This window comes from Eschscholzia californica, unplaced genomic scaffold, assembly GCF_041429995.1.
Source record: "Eschscholzia californica isolate CP2 unplaced genomic scaffold, dmEscCali1.0.p SCAF_6, whole genome shotgun sequence".
Lineage (NCBI taxonomy): Eukaryota > Viridiplantae > Streptophyta > Magnoliopsida > Ranunculales > Papaveraceae > Eschscholzia > Eschscholzia californica.
The window spans coordinates 4,555,657-4,580,181 of NW_028238483.1; the positions used below are offsets into that span (position 1 = coordinate 4,555,657).

Consider the following 24,525-nt stretch of genomic DNA (forward strand, 5'->3'; position numbering starts at 1 on the left):
ACAAAAACATAATCATTAGTCCCACAAATTCAGTTGCAGGATCTTGATTCCTCACACATTTATCAACGACCTTTGATATGATAACGCTTGAAATCCCTTGATGTTTATTTTTGCCCTCTTGATGTGTCTTCCCAAAATACTTCATCAAAAAGTCACTCTTGAAAGGATCCTGGTCATTGTTCTTAGGGAAAGCCTCATACTCAGATCCCTCTATTGGCATCACAAGAAGCAAAGAACAATCTTCTTGTTTGAACTCCAACTCAATCCCTCCAATAACAAATTTCTTTGTCGATTTTTTGTAACGACAAAGAATGTCTAATATTGCCTTGTTGGGACGATTGATGTAGTTTTCCCTCATCATCAAACCTTCAGCCAGTGTCTCAAAAATTAAAGCAAATGGAGTTTGGTTGATCTCCTCTTTCATTTCTTCAGTCACATGGTTCCTAATGTTTAAGAGTGCAATCAGGAATGAATTTTGGCTCTCCAACCAAATCAATTGTTCTCCCTACAATTTGCTTTCCTTTCTATTTGATGTTCTTTACACTTGCTCCAACCTTATAGAGAAAAAAATCATTAAGCTATCGATAATTAATTAACAGTTTCCAACCAACATTTTGCATTATTTATAACATACAACTGGAAATGGACTATAAAAAATTCATTATTTCACAGACAATACCTATTTGGTTACCAGGTTATTATCTCTGTTATAACCAGGATTTTGCTCACACAAACATTTTATATCATGTATGATAAAACACAGGAGATGTGTTGTAAATAACATCTATTATATAAAACACAATGGTGTTTTTTGAGATGGACCGTTGATTTATCTCTCGGATATTCACGTCCGTTGGATTTACATCAAGAACTTTACGATCTAATGGTTGAATTTGGATTGAAAAAAAAAACTGCTCAAACTAAATTCAGTTTCAACTTCTCTACCCACCCACGATTCACATCTCTTTAATTGAACAATCTAGATTTAAAATTAATAACAAAATAACTACCCCAAAGCTACCTGTTTTCTACCCTAAAATTTCTCATTCTCTACGAAATTCCTACTATCTCTCGGTTAGGAGTGAGGAAATCACAACTCATCACACTCGGTTAAATATCTCTTTATCAATACTGATTCAATTGAATCTCTTTGGATGTTAAAATAGCCACATGATTTTCTTTTTTTAATCATCTTCTTGACTACTTATTTCTTTAACATTGGTTTTCTTTGTTTTAGTAGTTGAAGAGAGAAGGACCTGAACAAGAGAGAGCAGATAGACATGTTAGAGGCATGAGTGAAGGAAGAATTACTAATCTACATCAACAATTGACTTCTTAGTAATAATCTACGTCAACAATTGACTTCTTCTTCTTCTAAATTATGTAACAATGTTTACTTTCTTCTTCTTGTAAAGTTATAATTTTTTTTTAGTGTCATTCTTTTTAACTGTTTGATATTTTTTTTTTATTTTTGAGTTTCAATCTTTTCTATGTTAACTCTTCTTTTTATTTTTGCCAATTATTTTTTGTTTACTTTTACAGGTGGTAATAATCTTCTTTGACATTTTCTTCTTCTTTAGTGGATCTTCCCATAATTTTACTTATTGAGTCGATCTTTCTCTTAATTTTACTTAGTCACATCCTCAACTTTTCTTTGGTTTTCTCTGTTTTGATTCTAATGATCATTTTTTGCAGGTAATGTAAATTATTTTTGTTGCTTCTTCCGAGTAAATCTATCTTCCTAATACTCACTTTCTTTATACATTCTCTATTCCTCTGTTTTTATCACACTAATTAGTTCAATAAATATGATTTTGCAGGAAATTCAAGTTCTCTTGGAATTTTACTATTATTTATTTGTAGTTTTCTTTTGTCTTCCAATTACTCTAGATATGTAATTATTTTTTGTTCTTCTTTAGTACATGTACTCTAGATATGTAATTATTTTTTGTTCTTCTTTAGTACATGTATAATGTTCATGTTCTCTTCTTTTTCCAGATTTAGGTTTTTTTAATTATGTCATTTCCTTTATTTTTCAAAGTTATACGAATATGTTGATAAATTTTTAGGATTGAAGATGTTTGTTATAACAAGTCAAAGTTATGTTCACTAGATTATCGGATTAATGTAACCATTTGATTATCGGATTGATGTAAACTTCAATGATATTATTTGTTATTTTGTTTAGTTTTTGGTACATTAATGAACATTTTTTTCCTCCTCAACTAGGTGTCCACCGCGTCCTACGGACGCGGTAGATCCCTTTTAGCTAACGCTTTTGGTATTGTACCTGTCGTGGTCGACCATGTCTCAGTGGTGTATTATCTCGAGGTTGTGCATATCCAAATGTGAAATGCGTCACAAATTTGATTTCTATAACATCGAGGATGACACAAAGATCTGTGATTCGCATAGAATATGCGAATTACAAATCCTGTATGATGTTTGATGGTGTAGAAATGAAATTCGCGACGCATTTCACATTTGGATATGCACAACCTCGAGATACATACACCACTGAGACATGGACGACCACGACAGGTAAAATACCAAAAGCGTTAGCTAAAAGGGATCTACCGCGTCCGTAGGACGCGGTGGACACCTAGTTTATTGATATGTCAAAATAACTTACAACCAATTTTTTGTATTTTCCTTGTTAACAACGAATCATTTTCATTATGTAAAAAAAAAACAAGGAAATGTATTGTATATAACATATATTTATTTGCCCAAACATCTTTTAAAATCTAGTTTTTTGTATTTTTCTGGATAATAACGCATAATTTTAAGCAAAATTTTAAGCAAAAATTGAAATATTTCATACACATTACCTCTGTTATAACCAAGGTTTTACTCTGTTGTTTATTTCTTTACACTTCCTCATCCACATTGCTTATTCTTTTGATTGGATTTTTTCTTGTGGATGTCGCTTCTTTCGGACTTTTTGGGGTTTGTTTCGTCTTTGGGGCCACCATCTTTAATCTCCTGACACACATACAAAATTTTTTTGTTATCCATACTTCGAAGTTTTATATTACTAGTATTGCAATGACATCTATACTGTTTTAGGAACTAATATCCATTTTGGTTTATAAAATGTTACATTTCCATTGAATGTATATGGATTAGGTAAAAGAGAGATGAAAAATAAGAATAATTGCGGGGATATATATGATATTTGCTGCACATTTACGATTGTACAGTGCGTACTATAATTTTTTTTTTCTATACGTTGCCTTCTTAACATGCACATGAAATTTTGAAATGTACTTGACATTTGCGAATGTACTATAAATAAAATAATTTTTCTTTCACATAATCATTTAACCTCGAGGATACATGTGATATTTACTATACATGTGCGAATATACGGTGCATAATATATTATTTTTTCTATACTTGCCTTCTTAACATGCAAAGGTAATTTTGATTGTACAGGACATTTGCGAATGTACTATATATAAAATAATTTTTCTTTCACATAATCATCTACATCCGGAAATATATATGATATTTACTGGACATTTACAAATGTATGATGTGTAATGTAACTTTTTTCTATACTTTGCCTTCTTAACATGCACAGGTAACTTTGAAAATATATTGGACATTTGCGAATATACTATAAATGAAATAATTTTTCTTTCACATAATCATTTAACTGCGAGGAGATATGTGAATTTACTATACATGTGCGAATATACGGCGCATAATATATTATTTTTTCTATACTTGCCTTCTTAACATGCAAAGGTAATTTTGATTGTACTGGACATTTGCGAATGTACTATATATAAAATAATTTTTCTTTCACATAATCATCTACATCCGGAAAAATATATGATATTTACTGGACATTTACGAATGTATGATGTATAATATAACTTTTTTCTATACTTTGCCTTCTTAACATGCACAGGTAACTTTGAAATGTACTAGACATTTGCGAATATACTATAAATGAAATAATTTTTCTTTCACATAATCATCTACATACGGGAACATAAATATACATGCGGGAACATATATGATATTTACTGGACATTTACGAATGTACGATGCATAATATAATTTTTTTTCTATACTTTGCCTTCTTAACATGCATAGGAAATTTGAAATGTACTGGACATTTGTGAATGTACTATAAATAAAGTAATTTTTCTTTCACATACTCATCTAAATGCGTGAATATATATAATATTTACTAGACATTCACGAATGCACGGCGCATAATATAACTTTTTTTTCTAAATTTCTCTTTCTTAACATGCACAAGAAAGTTGAAACATTTCCGAATATACTATAAATAAAATAATTTCTTTCACATAATCATCAAAAGGACGTTGCAGCAGCAAAAGTATAAACAAAAAAGCTACAAGACATTAACTATTTCAAGTACACATAATTTTTTCCTTCTTCTCTCTCTTTATCTTTCTATTCATCACTTTCACTCCCTTTATCTTTGTAGATTGTACTAGTGTAGGTAGTAGGAAATCAGTCAATGTCTTATGGGGAAAGTAACTATAGATTATACAAGTGTACATAGTAAGTTAATTGGAGATTTCAACCTCAATTAATGTTTGTATTTTTTTTATCTCTTTTTCCCTTTATCTCAGTCAACTGGTCAATGCTATCTTATCTTGACTCTTTACAAACATTAGCTCAGGACAATCACTCTTTTTCTCTCTAGATTGATAGTAGGAACCATGAATAAATTAATTAAAGAAGACAAATAAAAAATAGTTCAATAACAATCACTGTTTATCTTTTTATCTCTCTAGGTTGGTAGTAAAAATCGTAAATCAATTAATTATAGAACACAAACAAAAAATAAGTATACTTGTTTATATACTTTATTTTATCTTTTATCAATCCAGCTACTGTTCACACCCTTTGTAGTAATAGATATTTGGTTAATTAAAACAAATATTTTTTATCTCTATTTCTTTCTAGATTGTTTGTATAGTTGTATATACAACTCTTTTGTTATATATATATATATATAACAACTACGAATATAATGCAAACATCACAATTAAGGTTACGTATTGTATGTACTATGATGATTATCATCATAGATGCCTATTTGAGTAATTGACGTAAAAGACATGCTACTATTGAAAGAAGAGCTTACATAAATCGGGACCAAGATAGAAACAACATATTGCAAAGAATTTATTCCGAGACCAATCGATATTTTCACGCACAACTTCGAAAGAAACGAGAGCTATTTCGACACTTATGTGTACGCTTACGAGGTTATGGTTTAGTCGATAATCGAAATGTGAAAGTAGAAGAACAAGTTGTTATATTTTTGTACACAATTGGGCACGATCAACGTAATCGCAGTTCAGTTCTTCAATTCATTTGATCATGTGAAACAGTGAGTAAGTATTTCGGCATAGTGTTGTCAACAGTACTTCCGCTTTACAAAGATGTTGTTAAACCAGCAACAAGTGCTAACTTTTCGATGGATGGAGGTCGTCGACAAACTTAGCATGAGTACTTCAAGGTTGGTCTAGATTAAAGAGTGTTTTGTTCTTTTACAACTAAGTACTTTAGTCAATCATAACACATATATTTTATAGGACGCAGTCGGTGCAACTGATGGTACACATGTTAGAGCAACTGTTCCTATCAAAGACCAACATAGATATCGCAATTAAAAAGCTTACATTTCTCATAATGTTCTTGTAGCATGTGGGTTTGATATGAAATTTCATAACTTACTTGCTGGGTGGGAAGGGTCTGCTCATGATGGTCGTCTTTTGAGATGTGCAGTATCTCGTTCTGGACGCAAATTAATAGTTCCAATTGGTATGTGATTTTAAAATATATATCAAATTCAAAAATTAGTTATGTATAAATTTATTATTCAAGTGGAATTATAATAAATTACTAGGTATAACCCGTGCCTCCGGCACGGAAAAATCAAATGTAAGCATAGATAGAGAATTTAACCATGTCATTGACGAATGTTTTTAAGTTGATATTGATCATTATTGTTTTTGGTACATCCTCGTTCTCTCCTTACAACTTTTTCTTTTTCATTTTTAATTATTTTTTCATATATCACATACACTTATTTTGACAGAAGAACAGAAAGTTTAAAATCATTTCATATTTTCAAGGATGCAAAGGATTTAGGTGATGTGATTGTTCATTGTTGCCTCCTTCTTGTGACCAAACATTAATCATCTTAAAGACTCATATGTTTTTTTAAATCATTAAAGACTCGTGTGTGCTCAATCAACTTTGGAGGTCGTAAAAAAAAATATGTGTTTTTATCAAATGATGTATAAACCTATAACATTAACAATACGTAATGTTACAACGCTAGTAGAGGCAAATAAATGTGTTGGTTGAAATTTTTTTCATGTTGCCTGAATTTGTGGAGTTTTAATTTCATTTCATGGTCTATCCAAATTACATGAGAACCTATGAAATATATTCGAGTAACAATGTTGGCTACCTGATACGTACTTAACCGATATATCACTTCAGCTTGTGTTCAGTGGCAATAGCACAAAGAAGAATAATTCCTCTTGTTCCACTCCGCAACTTCGTCGACCTTACGGTCTGCACTAAACGAGTTCTTTGCCTTCAAGAATGGTTTGCATTCTCCACTATGGATTTGAAAATATACAAGATAAAAAATTCCCATGAACATAATTCTGAAGACAAAACAACTACTTAATTTACAACAATAAGGAAACAATATTGATTGAAACAAAATTTCTGGTACTTCTCGCACAAACCAAATGAATAAATAAAAGAACCAAGTTTTATAGACTTAAGTAGTAGCACTGCTCTTTCTTATTCAAACAAATTGAGAAACTGAATGTATTTAACAGGTAAATTGCAATCCATTGATGAGGACAATAATGTTTTTCCTTTGGCCCTTTGATTCTTAGTGACAATGATCGTATTCAAGTCAATATTTCTGTACGTGGTTCTTGTAAACATAAGTTCCCTATACCGATCAAATGAAGGACATGAATGAGAATAACTTAAAGTCAAGGTTGATGGGGGGCTCAAGTTATCAACTATTACAAACACTTGTTTAACACTATACATCATTCCAGTACTTACAATTTCTCAATTCCCAATTACTCAAATGAAAATAATTGAAGTCAAGGTTGATGGCAGGCTGAAGTTAATTTAACATTGTTTAATTCTATAGCCTACCCACCAAGTTTTAGTGCCTGGTAATATAATTCCCGGGAACAAAAAACAAATGTAATCTCTGCTACAAATCCCATGGCTTCAGGGCCACCTCTTTCAAGCAAAGAAATGGTCAGATTCCATTCATTCCTAGTGATGAGACATGAAAATGTCCCATCTTAGTCTCTTAATTTGGACAAGTTAGTCTATCTAGGGCAAGTTACTCTCATGAATTACTCCTTTTTCTACTCAGGTACCTTTTTCAGAGTTAAGTGTGCAAAACGGATAAAAGTCGGAGAAATGCAGACTGAGGGTATTTTGGTCATTTTGTGATTCTGATTTCATGATCAGTATTAGTGCTCGGATGGAAAGTAGAGTCTTAGACGAACTCGTAGGCGAAAACGGAAGTCAAATCGGAGTTCGGATGAGCAAATTATAGCGAGTCAAAGTTGGGGTCAATTTCAATGGACCAAGAGTCAAGAGGGACACATGGCGCGCATCCAGCAAAGTAATCGGAGGGAAAAGAAACAAAGTGGGCTACTTTCGGTCAAGCAAAGGAGTACACCGAGCTTTAAATCACCTCGGATGACGCCATCTGACGTCATCGTCATCATCTTCTTCTTCCTTATAACCGAGAGCTGTTTCTAAATTTCAAACGATGGCCGACTTCCTCTTTTCCGACCGACTGAAGAGAAAATAGAAAGAGAGAAAGAAAAGGAAAGATTGAAATGAAGCAACCGACCCTTTTGATTCTATAAAAGAGAAGAAAACCGGGTGGAAAAAATCATCCTCCATTAAACGATCAAATCCGAGGGTAGAGAGAGAAAGGGAGAAAGAGAGTTTTCTTTTTCTGTTTCTTCTTCTTCTTCTTATTATTCTCTTTGTGAGAGAGAGAATGATAGATTAAAAGAGTTAAGAGAGAGAGAGATACTGTAGAGAGAGAGAGATTTTGAATTAATTATAAAACCACCATTAAAATCTCTTTTCTTCTTCTTTCTTTTCTGTTCCGGTTATAAATATAAAGAGTGTTCATAGTTTGCTTAGAGAGAGAAAGATAGAAGTTTGGAAAGAGAAATAAAGAGAAAACAGAGAAGGAAGAGAAAAACCAGGGAAGGAAAATTATTTTCTCACTTGGAAATCGTTTCCGGGAAGACGAGAAAATAATTTTCCCTAAGGTTCTGTTTGGCTGCGCAGAAGGAAAAAAAAGGCGAAAAAAGGTGTTTTCTATCCGATTCTTTTCCTCTTATCATTAATCCAACCATGTCTTTGATATTCATGGGTTTCTAACTCTCCCACTAGGATAACGGATGAAACCCTAACATGAGTATTTAGATTTTAATATCGTATTTATTTTATTATCTCTTTTAATGTGCTTTAATGTTTTGAATTAGCCGTACTTCGGTTAGCCTAAGAAACTAACAACTTGGTTCCTAATTGCATGATATTTTAAGTGAAGTGGGTTATGGGTTTAGTTAATTACAAAAGGTTCTTTATCGTTTTATCTTCCGAAAATTGAAGATTGAGTTCTAACAATTTTTGAGTTATAAAAGAGAGATAATAATTTGAATTAGATATTAGATTTGAATATGATTGTTAGTGGTGAATTCCAATATCCTAGATTTACCAACTTATAGATTTTCATCACAACTTTATTTTGTTTTCTAAATTTCAACTCTTAGTTTCTCAAATTATTCCAAAAATCAATTGTTTATTTTCCTAGTTTATTAGTTAATTTTAGGTTTAGGTTTAATTCCAAACAAATCTTCGTGGGATCGACCTCGTAATTCTTGCCATATTTACATACGGTTCGTACACTTGCGAGTTTTAATTTGATCTAATTAGCCTAGTATTTAGGTTAACTAGATTTCACATCAAGTTTTTGGCGCCGCTGCCAGGGATTTGTTTTTAGGAATTGTTTCTAAATTTGGAATTGACTTTTAGACTAGTTAACTTAGGAATTTATTTGCTTTCTAATATATATATATATATATATATATATATATATATATATATATATCAATAAAAATACACAAAAATATTTTATTTCTAAATTTTTTTTTTTTTTTTTTTTAGGAACTTTCTAAATTCTGCTTTTTTGTTATTGTTTCAGAATTAGCAAAAAAAAAAAAAAAAAAAAAAAAAAAAGAAGAAGAAGCCTCGGATTCGAACACTTAAGGGAATAGTGGTCCGGGTCGTCTGCAAAGGTCATCGCCCGTCTAGAACGGGAGGTAATTTTTCTGATCACCCACGAATCTCCTGTAAGTAGGTAATTGTGTGAATTTGTTTGCCTCATTGTGTTGCCGAACTGTTTAGTGTAAGCATTCTAGTAAGGGCACAAACCCAGTTACAAGATAGGAGTTCGGATTTCATCACCGTTCTCTTGCCCATTTAGGAAACAACATTCACGATCCTAAGCCTCGTTAATAATTAAAATCTAATTTAGACAGTGACCCTAGGGTATCGAGCTCATAGGACCTTCATTAACAACTCGGAAACTTGATTGTTATCTAGGCATTCTTAGAGGAAAGTGTGAGCAATTCTTGTCAAAAAGGCCGCCTCGAGAAGAGGAAACGTTTGCCGAAGGAAGACGGTTATCACAACGTTCATCGTTGGCTGTCTTCCTGGAGAATTGTTTACCGACTACTCTGATCGAGTAACCTTTATAACAATCAAAGTTCAAGTGTTATGGCGAAGTAGGAGCTGTCTAGATTACTAGGCAAATCTGACAAGCCATTCACTAAATCTACGTTCAATAACTTGTTGCTAGATTCTGTTTAGGTTGCTTGGGGGAGTCAGCTTGATTGTGCTTGTTTCGTTAGGATCTTCGTGGTGAACCCTTGGTTTTCGAAAAATAAAAAAAATAAAAAATAAAAAAAATAAAAAATAAAAAAATAAATCATTAATGGAGGAGTTCTATCCAGATTGCTTCAGAGAATTGGAAGAGAGATTGACAATAGTAGAGTTGCGGGAAAGACTCTCACGGTTGGAATCGTCTTATGGAGAAAATATCACAAGTCAAAATAATTTTGATCGATCCCGTTATGAAAGTCATAACGTTGATAATCATTGGAATTTTCATCAACCGCAACAAGGTTGTGTCCCTCAGTTAAGAGATGTCAATAATTATCAACGTTTTAGCAGTCAAAATTATTTTGAGAGTCCGATGACTGATGTCTACGGTGTTGAAAATTATTGGGATCATTATCAACCTCAAGGAGGTTGCAGACCACAGTTCGAGTATCCCAATAATTATTCACACATGCAGTATAATCCAGAGTTTAGTGATCCATATATGTGTCAGCCGCTTCATCGAAATTTTGAGCAAGCCAATGGTTTTTCATCCAAAATTTCATCTTCATTGCAACAAAGTCTTAGGGACTTGGTTAAGAGCACAGAAAAGTTTACTCAGTTCGCAAACGCATACTTAGCAAGTAGGGCATCTAGTGAGTCAAGTTCCTCACCACATTATGAAAATGACCTACTGATTTCTAAATCGTCATCCCATATTTTACTAGAACAGAGTGGTAGAGTTATTCCTCAAGGCACAATAGAGTATAATCAACACATGGAAGAGAACCCCAAGAGTATAATCAAATAGAATTTAGGAAAATGACGGATAGAAATCCACATGACTGGAATACAATAGATGAAGAATGTCATGACAATATAGTGTATGCCACACAATGTGATAATAATTATAGTGTTTCAAGTCCCACTCTGCACCAAATAACGGAATGTTCACCCATTCTAAAGGAGGAAAAAGAGTTGATTAGAGAGACTATAATTAGAAATCATGTGACATACCCAATTATTTTAGATGATGAAGAGTCGATGTACGAGGAAGACATTTCTCTTGATAACACCAAAGTTGGAACCGAAGTCTCACAGACGGAGGATACTGACATTGAGAGTTCTTCTCATCCTAGTCATGGTGATATCCCTTCAGGTCATAATGAAAGTCTAGCAGAAGATGAAGATGATGAATTGTGGCTTGCTAAAATCTTAAATGAGAGTGATGACTCACTAGACTTAGGCGAAACTTTAGAGTTCTTTAAGGACACTGATGACCCGATAATGAAAGAAATTTTAGAAGGTTTGTCCACATCCATACCTAAGTCAGAAATTAAGGATCTTGGACCTAACTTGGAGGAAATTTCAATGCAACATCCTGATGAACCTACTTTAAAACCTCCTAGTTTGAGTGTGGGTCTAGGTGAACCTGAAAATCTCTTCGATTATTTTGCACCACGTCTTTCGGAAACTCGTGTCCCTCCCATGGAAATACCTGTCAATTCCAACACGAACTCTCAATCCATTTCTCAAGTTTATGAGGATCCATTGTATCCAATGTCAGTCATCTTTAGTGTATTGCCAAACTTAGTGATCTTAGCATCATCTAAGTTTGGGGATCGCTCATTCACTCTGAGAGTCTCACTTAAACTGTTATATCATTACATAGACGTGAGACTAGACCTCATTGGATATTTCACATTCTGGGTTGACCCTCAAATTTTCCGATTACTATTTTATGGGGAGTCACTAAACCAAAATCCAGTAGGTCTATAGTAAATTTTTCTTTTCTTCAAGTCATCTGTTTCGTCTGGCTGAAGACGTTAAACTTAGCGTTTTTTGGGAGGCAACCCGAATATAGGACATTCGAATCTGGTAATATCTTTCCCTCATTCCATTATTTTTTTTCATAGTCTTCAGAACATTGAGGACAATGTTCAGTTTAAGTTTGGGGATGGGGATTGGATTTTTGTCCTTCATTTCAAAAATTAAAAAGGGTCAAAATTTTTAATTTTTTAGATTTGTGAATCTAGTTATTTTTGCTTGTTAATAGTTATAAAGTCTAGTTGGTTAGACTGCCTGCTTGCTAAGGGTTTGTTCATGAAAGTTGAGTCTTGAAATTGTGTGTGCACCAGCCATGTGAGTGTTAGATAGGTGAAGAGTAGACACTTCTGAGAGAACCTGAGTAATCATTAGTGGAGACTTAACCCGTGTGAGAATCTGAGCCTTTTTTTAGCTTTGAGTGATCTCTTCTGCATTAATTCCGAGTAGATTGAAGAGCTACTCAACCTCGCAATACTAAAAAGAACTCAAATGATCTCCTGAGTTTAAATTTCACAACCACTAGGGGTGTCATCAGGAATGCAAACCTTTCTCTTGTACTCTGAGAAGCTTGATAACTGTGTCAACTAGAGGAAAATAGGAACTTCATCTACCAGTTAGAATCCTGAGAATAAGGCATGAAAGTGAAAATAAAGAGAATTGAACTCAAGGAAAAAAAGAAAAAGAAAAAAGAAAAAGAAAAAGAAAAAAAAAAAGAAAAAGAAAAAGAAAGAAAAAAAGAGAGTTCTTGAAGTGACTAGCCCTTGAAAAAGAAAGAAAAAAAAATATAGAAAGAAAAAAAAAAAAAAAATTGGCTATCCCTTGAAGAAAGAAAAAGAAGGGAAAAGTGTTTGTTTGATTTAAGTAATTATCCCTTGAAAAAATTCTTGAAGATTTGAAGAAGTCGAGTTCTCGGGAGTTCTAGTTCATCTTTAGTGTCTATTGACCTCTAGAAAACATGGTTAGAAAGTAGATCAGGTGAGAAGAGTAGGTTAGCTTCTCCATCCCATATTAGTGGTTGTTTCCTTTCTATGAGATCAGTCGTTCGTAAAAAATTTCTAGTCCAGCTTTTGTTATGTGTTGAGTTTTCTTTCATACTCATACTCACACATTGAGTGAACCAATTCTGAGTGATTTGAATTTTTGAGTGTATGACCGGTGAGGCAGCAGTCGAGGCGAAATGTATTAAGACGGTAATCGAGGTCTTGTCTGTTACAAACTGAAATGATATTCACAATGGCTGGTCACATGCACTTAGAGTCTTGATTACTAGTGAGTGGATTTTTAGCTTTTGGATGGTTTGATTAACTTAGATTGCATTTCTATTAGCCTTCAAAAATCTCTTGGATAAACAAGTCTGGATCATGTATTTTTACACCCTTCTTGATTTTTGAAATGTTGAATTTTGTGGGTAGATTCACTGCAAACCCTCACGAGACAAAACTCGTCCACTAGGGGAAACCTAGGGGTTTAACGGCTTGTTGCACGTGCTAAGTGCAATCGTGATTCCCTACGAAAGTGGTGAATTAGGTTTAGTTTTATTTTTCTGTTTTGCTCGAGGACTAGCGAAATCTAAGTTTGGGGATGTTTGATGAGACATGAAAATGTCCCATCTTAGTCTCTTAATTTGGACAAGTTAGTCTATCTAGGGCAAGTTACTCTCATGAATTACTCCTTTTTCTACTCAGGTACCTTTTTCAGAGTTAAGTGTGCAAAACGGATAAAAGTCGGAGAAATGCAGACTGAGGGTATTTTGGTCATTTTGTGATTCTGATTTCATGATCAGTATTAGTGCTCGGATGGAAAGTAGAGTCTTAGACGAACTCGTAGGCGAAAACGGAAGTCAAATCGGAGTTCGGATGAGCAAATTATAGCGAGTCAAAGTTCGGGTCAATTTCAATGGACCAAGAGTCAAGAGGGACACATGGCGCGCATCCAGCAAAGTAATCGGAGGGACAAGAAACAAAGTGGGCTACTTTCGGTCAAGCAAGGGGTAGACCGAGCTTTAAATCACCTCGGATGACGCCATCTGACGTCATCGTCATCATCTTCTTCTTCCTTATAACCGAGAGCTGTTTCTAAAGGGGGAGTAGTGGTTGGGGACATTGGGGGACATTTTCATGTCCCCCAATGTCTGTGTTATTGGTTGGGGACATTTGAAATGTCCCCAAATGTCTGTGTTATTGGTTGGGGACATTTCAAATGTCCCCAAATGTCCGTGTTATTGGTTGGGGACATTTGAAATGTCCCCAAATGTCTGTGTTATTCGTTCGGGACACGAAATTAGGGACATTTCAAGACAAATTGATTTTGGGGACATTTGGAGACATTTTAGTGTAAATTTGAAGAGCTTTTGGAGAAAAAATGTCTCTCAAAATATGGAAGACACTTGTAGATACTTGGGGACATTTGAGTAAGGAAGATAATAAAAATAATTATTATTATCAAATCATATTATAATAATATTATCTTATTATTATATTACTACATTATTGTATTATTATTATTATTATTATTATTATTATTATTATTATTATATATTTGAGTAAGGAAGGTAATAAAAATAATTATTATTATCAAATCATATTATTATAATATTATCTTATTACTATATTAGTGTATTATTATTATATTATATTATATTATATTATATTATATTACATTATATTGTATTATATTATATTATATTATATTATATTATATTGTATTATATTATATTATATTATATTATATTATATTACTATACTATTATATTATTATTATTATATTATAATATAAATATTATATTATATTATATTATATTATATTATATTATATTATATTATATTATATTATATTATATTATATTATATTATATTATATTATATTATATTATATTATATTATATTATATTATATTATATTATATTATTATTATATTATATTATATTATATTATTATTATATTAATATTTAACTATATTAAATAATAAATATTTACCAATTGACCATCAATGTCCACAGATATCTACATATGTCTACGAAAGTCGAAAAATATATATTTGGAAATATTAATTAATTGTTTTTTATTTCATATGGTAAGACAGTAATAATATTAAAAATAATAAATATCAATTAAATATCTATCAATGTCCACAGATATTACGGATGTCTACGAAAGTCGAAAAATATATTTTGAAAGTAGTAGGGCAAATTTATTTCGTATGATTAGACAATAATGATTACATTAAAATAAAAAATGTCTACAAATTGCCATCAATGTCCACAAATATTCACGGATGTCTACGAAAGTCGAAAAATATATTTTCAAAGTAGTAGGGCAAATTTATTTCGTATGATTAGACAATAATGATTACATTAAAATAATAAATGTCTACCAACTGCCTTCAATGTCCTCAGATATGCACAGATGTCCACAAAAGTCGAAAAATATATTATTGAAATATGTGTACAAATATATTATATCATATGGTTTGACAATAATGATAATATTAAAATAATAAATGTCTACCAATTATCCTTCAGTGATGAGATAATAATAATAATAATAATAATAATAATAATAATAATAATAATAATAATAATAATAATAATAATAATATCCACTACACATTTTGTCCATGGATTCAATATGTTGAAATGTCCCCAGGACATTTTGTCCATTAACCAAATGTCTTGAAATGTCTCTGAGACATTTTTTCTATGAATCAAATGTCTTGAAATGTCCACAAAGACATTTTGTCTACGGACAAATGTCCCGAAATGTCTTGAAATGTCTCTGAAACATTTTGTCTCTGAGTGTCCTCCAATGTCCTGAACCACTACCCCCCTCTAAATTTCAAACGATGGCCGACTTCCTCTTTTCCGACCGACTGAAGAGAAAATAGAAAGAGAGAAAGAAAAGGAAAGATTGAAATGAAGCAACCGACCCTTTTGATTCTATAAAAGAGAAGAAAACCGGGTGGAAAAAATCATCCTCCATTAAACGATCAAATCCGAGGGTAGAGAGAGAAAGGGAGAAAGAGAGTTTTCTTTTTCTGTTTCTTCTTCTTCTTATTATTCTCTTTGTGAGAGAGAGAATGATAGATTAAAAGAGTTAAGAGAGAGAGAGATACTGTAGAGAGAGAGATTTTGAATTAATTATAAAACCACCATTAAAATCTCTTTTCTTCTTCTTTCTTTTCTGTTCCGGTTATAAATATAAAGAGTGTTCATAGTTTGTTTAGAGAGAGAAAGAGAGAAGTTTGGAAAGAGAAATAAAGAGAAAACAGAGAAGGAAGAGAAAAACCAGGGAAGGAAAATTATTTTCTCACCTGGAAATCGTTTCCGGGAAGACGAGAAAATAATTTTCCCTAAGGTTCTGTTTGGCTGCGCAGAAGGAAAAAAAGGCGAAAAAAGGTGTTTTCTATCCGATTCTTTTTCTCTTATCATTAATCCAACCATGTCTTTGATATTCATGGGTTTCTAACTCTCCCACTAGGATAACGGATGAAACCCTAACATGAGTATTTAGATTTTAATATCGTATTTATTTTATTATCTCTTTTAATGTGCTTTAATGTTTTGAATTAGCCGTACTTCGGTTAGCCTAAGAAACTAACAACTTGGTTCCTAACTGCATGATATTTTAAGTGAAGTGGGTTATGGGTTTAGTTAATTACAAAAGGTTCTTTATCGTTTTATCTTCCGAAAATTGAAGATTGAGTTCTAACAATTTTTGAGTTATAAAAGAGAGATAATAATTTGAATTAGATATTAGATTTGAATATGATTGTTAGTCGTGAATTCCAATATCCTAGATTTACCAACTTATAGATTTTCATCACAACTTTATTTTGTTTTCTAAATTTCAACTCTTAGTTTCTCAAATTATTCCAAAAATCAATTGTTTACTTTCCTAGTTTATTAGTTAATTTTAGGTTTAGGTTTAATTCCAAACAAATCTTCGTGGGATCGACCTCGTAATTCTTGCCATATTTACATACGGTTCGTACACTTGCGAGTTTTAATTTGATCTAATTAGCCTAGTATTTAGGTTCACTAGATTTCACATCACCTAGCTTCTTAATCCTTTACCAAATTTCTTTCAAGGCTCTGACTTGACCTCCTGAATCGACGCTGGCACAAAAATCTGACTACCGAACCAAGCGACATATTAACTTCGAGTGCTGCTGCTAGGAAATCTGTGTTGACCCTGACGATACTGGCCCATCTAGAGCACGAACCGTATTGAGAGGTGGACTCGACTCCCAAGATAAACGATCCCCATAGGAATAAAAAGTATGTCATCGAATAGCCTTTCAAGATACACGATAACAAAACTTACTTCTCGGTTTTCTCCTTCTTTTGCAGAAGGAAACCGAGTAGGTATCGGTTTCTTAAATAGCAACTGCACCAATGACCCTCCACCTGATACGGATAATAAACTTGCACCAAGCGTACCAGCCTCGTTTGCTTTCGAAGCAGCAAATCCCAATGATGGGCACATATCAAGTTATCCCCATAGATAAATTACTTTTGAAGAATGAAATAGAAACGAAGAAGAAAGTACAGAATTGCATAAAATACTTCACTGCACCTTAGCAATTTAGTAGTAAAAAATAAAACTTGAAAAATCTTACATACTAACCTTGTTATTCACTGTTCTAGCATCTCCTACATCAGCAAGTAATTTTTATTTTAAAAAATCCTGCAAATAGAAAATGAATGAGAGGTAGATGGTGAGAGAAGGCGAAAGAAGTTTAAATAGGTCTAAATAGCTCCGTAATTTCAACAAAAGGTTCTGCGGCAAAGTTAAACACCATGATAAGATTTGATAAGCTTCAATCACAGAGAGCAACCTCAATGAAGAACAAACTATTAGTGAAGAACACCATGAGAATGAGAAAAAAAAACAATAAAATAAATTCATTCGGGCATTGCATCAAACACCTCAAACTCGCAAATGAAGATTAACCGAAGATGCATTCTTTGTCATCTTCTTCCTATTACTCCTGAAACACAATTCAAAGGAAAAAAAGAAGAACCCATATAACTTACACAAAAAATAATATGAACTTTTGAACTAAAACCAAATTTTACTTTTGTAATTTTACTTATACGAGAAAGGCGTGAAACTGGATAAGACGAATGCGATGCATCCAGTTCCAGAAAACATCATAAAATCAGGTTGAGGGATCCAATTTTCAGCCCATTTTCGTTTTACTTATTTTCGCTTTTGCAATCTTCAAATAGAAACTTAGATAGTAAACGAATAGCACTTTAAGTATCTAATAACAATTTGTCATGCAGAATTTGGAATTGATTCAATAATCTAAAACAACTCCAAAAGATTTCAAATAAGCCAATAATATATTTCAAATAGGATAGAGATGTTAAAGCTTATGATTTCTTATTAATATTAGGGCATGATGCGAAATAATTGAAATTAGATTTTAAAGTATAATAGTAATTCACTCAGATGCTCTCAAGGTCTCAACTACAACAATCATTTTTCCTGCCAAAAACAAATAAAGAAGGAAATTAACAAGAAAGTTAGGGCTAAAGAAGAAACTGAAATAGAAAATGATTAACAGTGCTTGACATAAAAGGTTAAAGAATAAGAAGGATTAGGGTTTTGACAGGTAACAAATCAGCAGTCAGCCTCACCATTGGTTAAGTGAGCCTCACCAATTGTTCTTCTTTCATAATTTATCTTCCTACTGAAATAATTGTTATGGAAACAGAGGAAAATGGTTAAAACCCTAATGATTCCAAACAAATTTCTACATGAAATAATTGTTATGAAAACAGAGAAAAATGGTTAAGACCCTAATCATTCCAAACAAATTTCTACATGAAAAAAAATCCTTTCATAAGTTGTAGTAGAATAAATTCATAATCAACTTAATGAAATTCATCATCAATAAGACAACACAAATCAAATTAAATTACCTATGATAAAATTTGTAGAGAGACAGAGTGTGTGTGTCGAGAAAATACCTGGAAAGATGAAGATGAGGATGAAAGATGGAGAACCATTTTATGGAGATAAAAAGGATTAATGAGAGTAACCGAAGAATTGAAAATGGAGGAGTAGAAGAGGTCCGTTACAAAATGGAGAGTAACCACCATTTACTCACGTCATTAATAATAAACCAGTGAGAATAAAATCTCATTAAGGAGTTTGGACGTTTTAGAGAGAGTCAATGGGACAACTTTTTTACTTTAATGAGGATGAAATCTCTAGTTAATTGAAACAGTCCGGGCAGTTTAGACGGTCCTGATTCATCCTCTTGTTTACTTTCCCTCTAGTGGGTGATTAAGTTTCTTATTTTTAGGGTGGGTAATAGATCAGAAGGTGCGGATCTTATCAAAATCGCAACCAACGATCAGATTTGTCTTTCGACTTGTCCCAGTCAGCACAAAACATTGTGTTTTGTTATATAGATGTTAATGTAGGTAATTGATAGGCCGAAAAGGTTACCCTAAAAGGTCACACCCCGCAAGTATACGGGCTTTAAGTAATAACCCAGTAAAACCGGGATCGATCCACAAAGATAGGGAGGTAATTTGGATACCGAAAGAGTCTAGCCCACCGGTCTAGGTGTCACCGACTAACTTAGACTAAAAACGAAAAATGATGATTTGGGTTTTCAGATTGGTTTATAATAAAGAAACAATAAAACTAACTTAACTAAAGGTGAGAGCTGAGAGAAGAGTCGAGTAATAATTGAGTTGAGAGGGATACTTCGATCCACACGATCGATATGACTTAATACTACTTATCTAGAATATGAAAGTTTAGCTAACTTCACCAACATTGACAATTCTAAGTATAATGTGTAAAACTAAGCATAGTCGATCAAAAGTTATTAAACATCGACTATCAAACTAATGACACACGATCAAATAAGTTGTCAATGAATACATATGACACTCCTAAGCGTAGTACACAAAACTAAGTATAACCGATCAAAAGTCACTAAGCATCGATTATCAAATTAAGTACGAACTATCAAATGATATGTCAACAGACGAATAAGATCAAGGTTTCTAATTTATAAAATTAGAAAAGTTAACCAAACTAACATATAACAAATAATGAGTCTTTCATCACAAGTAAATTCATGCTTCACGAGTATCTGAATACAAAAGCTAGTTAGACATGGTGGAACACATAATAAACGAGAAGAAAATAAAAAAAGACAAAAGTTAAGGTTGAAATCCCCCTTTTTCGATGATGGCGCAAGGCTAGGATCGTCGGAAAATATGAACACGTATTTGCTGCCGATTTCCCCTTAGCAATGTTCTGATTTCCCCTCAACAGTGGAACAAAGGTGTCCCTTTAGCAAAACCAGAGTTCCCCTTAGTAACGAGACTCATCTTCTTCCTCTCAAGAACAATCCACCATGGAAGCTCACCCAAGCTTTCTCTCTCTAGAAAATCACACCAAAACTCAATCAAACAACAAGAGAATCGAGGCAATGATAATGAGAGCAAAACCCCTAAACTTTCCAATCAAAAGATTGGACGGAACTAGCCCAAATTGCTCCCGAAAGGTCTGGTATTTCCGACCAAAACAAGGTGGAGCTGCTACTGTCCCGTGAAGAACCGAGCTGGTTGTTAAAGTTCCGTTCCGAGCTAGGGCTTAGGTGTCCCGAGTTGTTGTTGTGTGTCGTTTGTTACACTCGATTTGCTGCAGCCGAGCTGCTGTAATGGAGGAGACCTCTCTGTCCCGTGTTGTTGAAGAGTCCCGAGCAGCTTCCTCTGTCCCGTACCGTGCCGGCCGAGCTCTAGCCAGCCAAGCTTTGGCCGGCAACCTCTTTTCCTTCTCTCTCTAACTTTAAACTCTCCAAACACTAACTCTCTCAATGTAGAAGATGATAAAAACCCTAGATGTTGAAAATAATCGAGAAGGTCCTATAAGTCTGACTCCTCTTCTCTTTTGTTCAAAGACTAAAAATATTAGGCCCACTTAGTTTGACTTGGACTCTTGGAGTGCTCATAAACTTTTTTTTTTGTTCTTCATCTTTTGGCCTCTTGGATTTTAGACATGGTCTTTGGTTTTTAATTTAGAACTCAAGGGAGTGCCTTTAACTTTGTCTCTACTTTCAGAAAGACGAAAATGACCCTCGGCTTCTTTCTTCCATAACTTTTCCTTCCAAACTCCGATTTGACTTCCGTCTTCGCCGTTGGACTCACCATAGACTCCACTTGCCATTTAACCTCTGATTTTTTTCAAAATAACCAAAATATCCCTTGTGCTCTTTCCTTCCGGTCTCTTCCGCATAAGCTGAAAATGTGATAAATGTTCTGTTTTATTCCAAATTAAGCGTCACACTCCAAATAAGGTACCTACCAAGAAAAACACATAAATGATTAGAAATAAAACCCGAAAGGAGCTGACTCATCGAAGTTAAGTGATCCAAATGTGGCATTTAAACGCCACATCTATAATATTATCTTGTTGGTGCGGATTTTCGCTAGTGTCTGGGTTTCTCATACGATATCATCTGCAAGATCATATTGCTCATCGACCTTGAAATTCTAAAGAACTATATAATTATCGTCATTCATCTTTACGTAATGTTATTGTTAAAGTAAAGATTTGCATATTTGAGAAATGCACTATTCCACTATATTGATACATAAGCTAAGATTGTGATCGAAAGTTGTGTTTTGCATAACTTCTTACGAGATGGAAATACTGATGATATAAGTAGTGACGAAGATAATAAGAGTGACAATGATGAAGTAGGCAAACTTGAGCATGTAGACCAGCTCGTGTAAGATGACGAAATTAATATTGTCCCATCACATGTTTGACAGCAAATAGGGACATAATTAGCAGCGGAAATCTGGACTAATTTTTCGAATTTATAGTTATATTAATTTTTTCATTCGTGTTTCATTATATTGAATATTTTTTCTAATGTCTAAAAATATTTATCATATTATTCTCTACATTAGGTTTTTTCGCACAATTTATATAGGTTTAGAATATGAAAATAAATCACATTGTGATTCTTTATATGTTGATAAAGATGACTGTTGAGTCTGGTCCTGCCAATCCAAACAGAAAGTGTAAGAAGCCTACTGTGACGTGGAGCACTATAATGGATGATATTCTAGTAAATACGTTTTATGATTACAATTTGGCTGGAAAAAAATAGAAACGAACGAGTACTTGATGAAATATATAAGAAGACCAGAATCTGTATTACTGTTGAAAATATCAAAGCTCGTATGAAAGCATTCGGAAACCATCATACTACCACGAAACATGCAATCGACGCTAGCAGGTTTGTCTTTAACTCTGTAACTTGTCGCATTGAGGCGGATGGCGATGCATGGAGAGACTACGTGGACGTACGTTTTCAATTTATACTATCTTAAAAAATTTACAAATAAAGTTTGACTTTGTCCTTCACATTGCTTATTGTCAGGCACACCCGACTGCAAAAAATTTGCGTACAAAGAGTTTTTCGTATAAGGAAAAATTAGGAGTCATCATTGGGACATAACAAGTGATGGGCCTAAAAAGTTTCCTAAATAGGTCTACACCCGCAAGTGCACGGGTGTCAAGTTGTAAATTCCGGTAAGACCGGTTCGTTCCTCAGAGACTAAGTCAAACTCAAATTCTAACTTTAAAACTATTGAGATTTAAAAAGTGAATTGATGATGGTAAGATGATTCAAATAAAAATAGCACATAAAACTCAAAAAGAAAACAAATAAGTTGATATTCAGAAAAGGGGAACCTAGGGTTTTCGAATCCGTCCACGTGACAATCCTAAAGACGATGTATTTGCCTTAGTCAACTAAGTTCTTTGTTTTACTCGGGTTCTATCACATGAACGCTCTAGAATCCGGAAGATGTTGTCATTAAAAGCAATAAGGACTTTAAAAGATATGAGGATTTAATCTAAAAATTTACTTGCATATAAATTGAATTGATAAAATTCTCGTTATGGACTTCATCTAAACCCTAGATGGAAAAATTAGTTTCTCGTGATGACAGATGAAAGGTTAACTATATAAAATGTGGGAGAAAAGTAGAAAAAATTAGATTTCTTACTGATTTTGCAACCAAACAGAGCCTTAGGAAAGTGATTTCCTTCTGTTTTTCCCAGATTCTGCCAAACGCACCCTCAGGGAAAACGATTTTCTCGTCTTCCCGGAAATGGATTCTCAGTGGGAAAATAATTTTCACCCAACTTTTCTCGTCTTCCCAACTCTGTTCCTTACTCTAACCTCCTGTTTCTCTCTTTCTCTTTAAGTATTATATCTCTCTCTCTCACCAAGAAAACAGAAAACAAAAAGTAATATAAAAAACAAGATGAAAAATAATTAAAACCGAATCTCTCTGTTATTGTTTTCTCTCTCTCTACAATCTCTTTCTCTTTCTCTGCTAGCTCTCTATCTCTCTGTAATCTCTCTATCTCTCACAAATGAAGAGAATACAATTAAATAGATAAAAGTAAAACAAAGAAAACGAGTAATGGTGATAGATGAAGATGGTGGCTCTCGGTTCTGTTTCTCTCTCTCTCTACAATCTCTGTTCTCAACCGTCAACTGATGCCACTTCTCTCTGCTTCTTCTTTTGATTTATAGACCGAAAACAAATCGAATCTCTCCTCTAACCATATCCGAGATAAACTCGCCAGAGCTCTCTATCCCCTCCTCCTCCGGTTTGGATTTTGAATTTAAACAATATTCTCCCCTGATTTGCTGAATCAAATGGAATCGATTCTCTCTGTTTAAACTGCCCATGAGAGAAAGAAGAGGAGAAAATCTGCTTGCACGTTCCAAGATCCATCTCTCTCGGTTCTCTCTCTAAACTGTTTTGTAAACAGTTCCTAACACTACAAAAACAGGGACTTTTGGCGACGGTATTTAACGACGGTTTTCTAAAAACTGTCGGCAAAAGTTACTAATTACTGCGGGGACTCGTTTTCCTAAGGTGGGTCGTCTTTCCCGTTTGCCCTAGTTTTTCCTCGTCTGCCTAGTTCGAGAGAAGAGAGAGAGAGAGAGAGAGAGAAATCTCAGAGATTACGAGGAAAGAGAAATACAGAGGGAGGGAGGGAGAGAGAGAGAGATGAAGCTACTGAAGTGTAAACCCTAGAAAAGTCTAACGAAGCTGCTGATGCCGAGGTTTGTTGTTTCTCACTCTAGATCATTTGTTCCTCTTTGTATTACTATGAAGTAAGATTAAACCAAAAGAAAAATTTGATGAAATTCATAGAAACTTGTTCATGAAAAGTGAAATCGATTTGATTGTGTCTGAACAAATTAGTTCTCCCTAATCAGACCAAACCTAGGTTTTCTTAGAACAGAAAGAATCCCTCTTCTGCTCAAACAAGAGAGGAATTTTAGGGATTAAAACCCTAAAAATAGGAGAGCAACAAGAGAGGAATTTTGAAATTTCAACTTCAAAATCAATGAAGGTGAGTGATATTTTAGTTTTTTGTTAACTTGAATCATATTGTTTATATGAAATCATCTTCTTTATTTGAAATTATCTTGTTTATTTGAAATCATCTTGTTTGAAACCCTAAATGTCATGAAAGTATCTTCTATATTTAGTTCTTTTGATGTTCAATAATACAAAGTTTGAAACCCTAAATGTCAAAGTTTGATACCCTAAATTGTTGTTTAGGCACATTGATCATCATCTGTCTTAATTTATTTGATTTTGGTTTACTAATACAAAGTGCTTCGAATGAAACTTTTATTCGTATTAGTCTGAACTCTAAACTACATCTGGGCTTT

The 24,525-nt window shown here is 33.4% G+C and overlaps 1 long non-coding RNA gene across 1 annotated transcript; it reads right to left on the reverse strand.

Annotated features, from left to right (window-relative positions):
• Window positions 1-17,537: 17,537 nt before the first annotated feature.
• Window positions 17,538-18,547, reverse strand: LOC147530923 (uncharacterized). Its single transcript, XR_015227749.1, has 3 exons — window positions 18,422-18,547; window positions 18,230-18,269; window positions 17,538-17,766 (listed from the first exon to the last, which is right to left on the reverse strand). It is a non-coding gene; the product is annotated as an uncharacterized LOC147530923 (long non-coding RNA).
• Window positions 18,548-24,525: the final 5,978 nt, after the last annotated feature.